Below are 5,663 nucleotides of genomic sequence, written 5' to 3'. Positions count from 1 at the left end.
TTACCTCTTGGAGTTAAAACTTTCAAGTTATGACTTCCAGGAATCCAGTTATCATTCCATATATTAATCTGCGTACCATCTCCGACACGCCAAATGTAGCCGTGCTTAAAGCATTCCAGACCTGCTAGCACGCTTTGCCAAGTAAAAGAACTCCCACTTTTCAACTGAGCTTGAAGAAGTTTCCCATCTGGATAATATTTAATTAGCTCTCAACACCCTTGCACATAAGGAATCTAGATGATATATTAATCTCCAGACTTGTTTCGCTAGCATAGCTAAATTGAAGCTATGGAAGTCCCTGAATCCCATACCACATTTATATTTTGGAACCCATAGTTTCCACCATGCTTGCCAATTGATCCTCTTCTTATCATTATCACCACCCCACCAATACTGCGATATGGCATCCGTCATCCCTTTGCAATTGTTAATTGGGAGTTTGAAGATCATCATTGCATATGTTGGCACGGCTTAGGCGATTGATTTGATTAAGATCTCTTTGCCACCCATGTTTAGGAGCTTTTCCTTCCAGCCATTAATACGCATAGTTATTCTATTAACTAGTAGTATGTCCGTGCTAACGTTACGGTAAAAATCAAAAGATAATATTTTTCTAGTTTCAACTGACTGATCAATTAACCCTTTGGTATATTATACATGCTTTCATGCAAAACCTTATGTGGATTGGAAAAAGAATACCTCCACCACCTAGATTCAAGTTCTCTTCAACTTGAATTTGGATGCCTCTTTCTTCTTAATAAAAATCCCCTTACTTCCTTCTAGATCGGTCTATTTTTTTCTTGAAAAAACATAAACAATATGTTGCACTATCATGAAAAGCATTTCTAAATAAAAAGCTAGTAATCTCATTCTGTACACTAAATGTTGGCCATTTTAACAGATTACCGAAAACACTGGTACAGATTGTAGGAAGGCAAGAAAAAAATAATGGACTGCATAATTTGAAAGCTAGGCATAAAGGGAAAGAAAATAAGACTCAAGCACTGTCCAAATGAGAAAAGACATATTCCGACTCCAACATAATTTGAAATATGAGAGAAAGATGGAAATAAGTTAATATAGTGGCTAGCAGGATAGGTAAAGACCACTGAAGAGGAATAAAACATTTCTGTAGGAACACCATTATTAACTGGAAGGATGTGGTTAGACCCCATCACCCACATCAAGTACAACACCTGTCATTTCACACTGTATAAGAGTGTGATGATTGCTCAACAGTGAAGAAAGAAAAACGCTGATGAAGCATGGCTGCTAAGAAAACTCACAACAAGAGTTCACGAAATAGCATTGTGCAAGAATCAGCAAACTGATGACCAATAGCCTAGTGCTTATTTGCACTCGTATCCGAAATCCTAATAGAGCCCAATTTACAGAACCACCCAGAACTGTGCAAGGAAGGAGGATGTGGCAATGAGCTTAAGATTTCAGCTCTGGTTGTCATGGCTGGTACGGTAGACTGGTGGAGAAGACGACCTACACCATCGCCGGCAAACAGTATGTAACAGTATGTAGGATTGTAGGCCACAGAAAAAATTAATCAGAGTCAATTTATAACTAACCTCTACAGGTACGTTAAACTGTGAACTTATCAGCCGGCTTAATCGCTAGAATCTACAGTATTTTTCTCTCGCAACAAAACAGTTTCAGTCAGCTTATCAGCAGGCTTATGTATCAGCCGAACAGGCCCGTTATCAGCAACCTTTTTTGAAGCAACTTTTCTTGAGCAATACCTATTTGCAAAAAAGTAACAATCATGAGAACAAAATTTTGATGTGTCGACAAATTTAATGCTTTGTAGGATAGGGTCATACAAACCCGAAATTGTCACGATCATCCAATATCAGAAGTTCAGAACAACCTCCTAAGCTAAACTCTTCACTTGATTGACGAGGTGGCATAGCCAGTATACAATTGTCCATTCCATTGATACAACATCCTTGTCTAGCATATCGAAGTCAGAGGAACCCTGGGACAAAAAAAAAAAATCAGTATATTTTGATTGAAAATTCTAAAACGTACAGTACTGTGCAGCACATGGTTTATCCATAGAAAAGTCAAACATACCGTTTTACCGGACGATTGCAGCTCCAATGTTTCTTGGGATGAAAATGGAGTAAACTGAACATTCTGACAATTTAAGTTAGGAGGAGGTCCCTTGCCTTCAAAAGTAGTATTGGAATTATACAAAAAGTATAATGTTTTTTTATCGATATATTATATTATCGAAATAGCAAGCATAATGTTAGCGAGAGAAGAAGAAGCAGCAGTAGCAGCAACAGTGTTCTTCTTTGGCTTAGGGCACTTTGGTACTCTTGTTTTCTTTCGTGTTCAAATAAACAAAACCATTTCATATTCTACGGAAGAGAGAATTGGTGCCTAAAGGAAAAAACGGGAAAGGATTTTCAAACGGCACCCAGTTAAGCATGAAAACGGTTACCATTCTCTCCTGGCTGGACTCAGGGAAGAAGCCTTTCATACAACTATTAGCCATGGTCCCACACCACTGTAAACAGTGATAGAATATTAGAAACATCCAGCTATGTAAATCAAAATTATTCAAAAAATCCAGAACTGTATTACCACGTAGCATATTTCTTACAAAAAAGATTTTTCATCGGAAAGAGGTCTACAAAGACTTTTGGGAAAATGTCAACGTTTGCTGGCTTATTTGGCAAAGACAAATAGAGTACGTTATAAGAAATTAGTCAGTCAGTTGGATATTCGGGAGAAGTAATTTAATCGCTCGAATTTTTTTCTTAACGAAAAAAGGAGTTTATAACAAATATATGTATGTATAGAATCATAATGCACATTGTGATTTGTAGGCTAACAAAAGCTACAAAATTGATGAGTAATGAAAACACAAATTCCTGGTATTAGCCCAATATATGAAAGTAAGCTAACCACAGAAATCCTGAAATATTACTGAAATAGCTAGGTTATTAGATCCGGTTCCTATCTAACTACAGCTCAAAATAAAATAATCCTAATTCCCACCAACACTAACGGCACAAAAAAAAAATCGATCAAACTCCTGTCTCAACTCCCAATGCCTAACCGCACAAAAAATTTGATCAAACTCCTGTCTCAACTCTCAATGTAGCATTCACCCCAGCAACGGACAAAAAAAACAATGGATTGGGGAGGTAGGAGAAAAGAGTCGGTACTTCATCTAGAACTCATTGATATTCCGAATGGGCTCATTGGCAGCGCACACATTGCGGTAGACTTTGGCGAGCGTGCGGTCCAGGTGCTCTTTGAAACCGGCCGGCTGCTCCCTCAACCACAGCCGCTTCTCGTGGAGGTTGCGAGCCACCTCCTCGTTTTTGGGGACCCGCACCTTGAGCTGCATCAGCGCCGGAGTCGTCAGGCCGCGCCGTGCCGGATCTCCTTGTTCTGGGTGAGGAGATGGCGTGTCCTAGGTGAGGACGCGGCGGAGGTTGTTCAGGTCGGCGCGTGCTTGCAGATGTTCGCGTGTGCTTCGATGGCGCGCCCGCATTTGCCTGCCGTCGCCGTCCGCATGAGGGAGCTGCTGAAGAAGCGGAGGTTCGAGTGATTTGCGGCGAAGATTTGGAGATTTTTGTGGGTGGGAATCAACGAGTGACGAGGTGGGAATTGAGGAAATGAGGAGTGACGAAAGGAAGGAATAGACGTGAGCAATTGCATGCAGGCATGCTTGGGTTGGGTGGGATGTCGCGCGTGCTGGTGCGTTTGAAGCCTACGTTGAAGCCTCCTTCACCACCAAAAACAACTTTGGCCATCGGATGATGGTGAAGTTGGTTGAGAATAGATCCCAACCATTTTATTTCTATAGGATGGGAGTTTTTTTTTTTGGTGCACGAACTGGGGTATACATAGGAAAGTTCATCTCTGCGGGGCCAAATTCCTAGATAGACTAAGCCTATTTCGGATTGGTCCGTCTGAAACTCACTCTTATGGCCTCCCACCAAAGCTGGTAAGTAGAATCTGAGACACCATAGGCGCCTCACTGCATATTTTTATTCCCTCCAATTCTCCTCTCTCCGCTTGTTGGGTCAAACAAGAAAGGCCTTCTGCCACAATTAAGACCTCGTGGTACGATCAAGGAAAAAATATATGGTTTACTACGAAAAGGTGGCTAGCAATTTATGAGAGGGCTACATCATATCGCTCCAATGGCTCCCCTATAGTTTTCACATTATATATAGTCTAATAATTGAAAAGTCACAAGCAGAACATAATACAACCATATTTCCTATCTATTTGTTTATATACTTAAATTAAATTTAAGTAGAGTTTCTTTCTAATAATCCTTCCAGATACGACATGAAGTTTGATCTCAAGATGAATTGAAACGCATGTTGTGATCATAAAATAGAAATCTCTAATCCTCTATCCTCTAATCATGGAAAAGAAGTTCGATTATTTCAAGATGAATTAAAACATACGTCATGATCGTTAAGTAAATCATCAGGTTATAAGTCCATATCTTCAACGTGAAGGAGGATGGTCTTGGGCTAAAAAAATGAGGAGGATGGTTTGCGGGCCCCGAGTTGTCCACAATGTCCTCGTCGTGATGCGTCACGCCCCAGGTGTGACCCTATGCTGAGAGTGACCGACACGGCTTCACGGTAATAGAGAAAACAGGCCCTCCGAAAAGCCTGGGTGCCTGACGCCCTGCTCTGCCCGCCTACTAGGCTCTTGGTGCCTAATAGATTATGGGGTATACTCTTAGCATCGGTCGGGATTGGAGTTCGACCTGAGCCAAGGTTGGGATGTGCATGGTGGCGCTTGCTCGGCAGTTATCCCACGGGGTCGGGAACTACTTTAGCCCGGTTGAGCCCCCGGGCGTGAGTGACTCGAACAGGGACTTGCCTCTCAGGTTGTTTCCCAGACGCCAAGGTGTTTTCTGATAGTGGGCCTTCGGAAGCCCACCAAGACATTCACTAATGGCCCGGAGTGTACGCATGAGTATACACGATGGGTGTAGCCCCCAGTCTCTGGCTAATTAGGGGAATCGGTCAGGGGTTAATCGCACTGCCACAGCACTAATCCGTGGGTTTAATCTATCCCTTTATTTGATATTCAACTAGTAGCTAAGGGCATCCAGGGTGTATGAAATAAGGGGGTAATTGTTACGAAACGGTGCCTACCAACAGACACATATTCTACAGATGATCTCATCCGTCCAAGCAAGCAGTTAGGATTAGAGATTAGATTAGCAGTTAATTTTCCCGAACAGTCATGTCCGTACGGAGTCCGTACAATGTCCATACAGTGTGACCCTTCACTTATATATATATATATATATTTAAGAGATCAATGAAAGCAATGGTTGTTCCAAAATCTTGTTCATTTTTTATTCACTTTCAACACGTTATCAACACTGCTCTACTGGACAAGCGAAAGAGAACGACGATACAGAGGCAACGAAGGTCTCTGAACCATCATCGGTAAGCATGACGAAGATTGACTTACCGTCACATGTTGTTCGTCAACTGTTCTTCGCCCTTCGCCGCGTTGGTGGAGTTCGCCGTGGCCCGATCCACCACCATGGACAACGCCGCAGCGTCTTCGAGCGCCTTGGGCCTCGTGTTCGCCGCAACATTGCCCATGGTCATGGCCATGGTCCTTTCGGCCGCCTCTTCGACTCTGTTGTTCGT

At 42.2% G+C, this 5,663-nt stretch overlaps 1 long non-coding RNA gene across 1 annotated transcript; it reads right to left on the bottom strand.

Moving 5' to 3' along the window:
• Nucleotides 1-1,358: 1,358 nt before the first annotated feature.
• On the bottom strand, nt 1,359-1,938 carry LOC136520749 (uncharacterized). The gene is made up of 3 exons (XR_010775360.1): nt 1,837-1,938; nt 1,581-1,751; nt 1,359-1,494 (listed from the first exon to the last, which is right to left on the bottom strand). It is a non-coding gene; the product is annotated as an uncharacterized lncRNA (long non-coding RNA).
• Nucleotides 1,939-5,663: the final 3,725 nt, after the last annotated feature.

Source organism: Miscanthus floridulus, chromosome 18 (assembly GCF_019320115.1).
Source record: "Miscanthus floridulus cultivar M001 chromosome 18, ASM1932011v1, whole genome shotgun sequence".
NCBI classification, from domain to species: Eukaryota; Viridiplantae; Streptophyta; class Magnoliopsida; order Poales; family Poaceae; genus Miscanthus; species Miscanthus floridulus.
The sequence above is the reverse complement of the archived record's forward strand: the minus strand, read 5'-3'. Positions and strand labels throughout refer to the sequence as shown.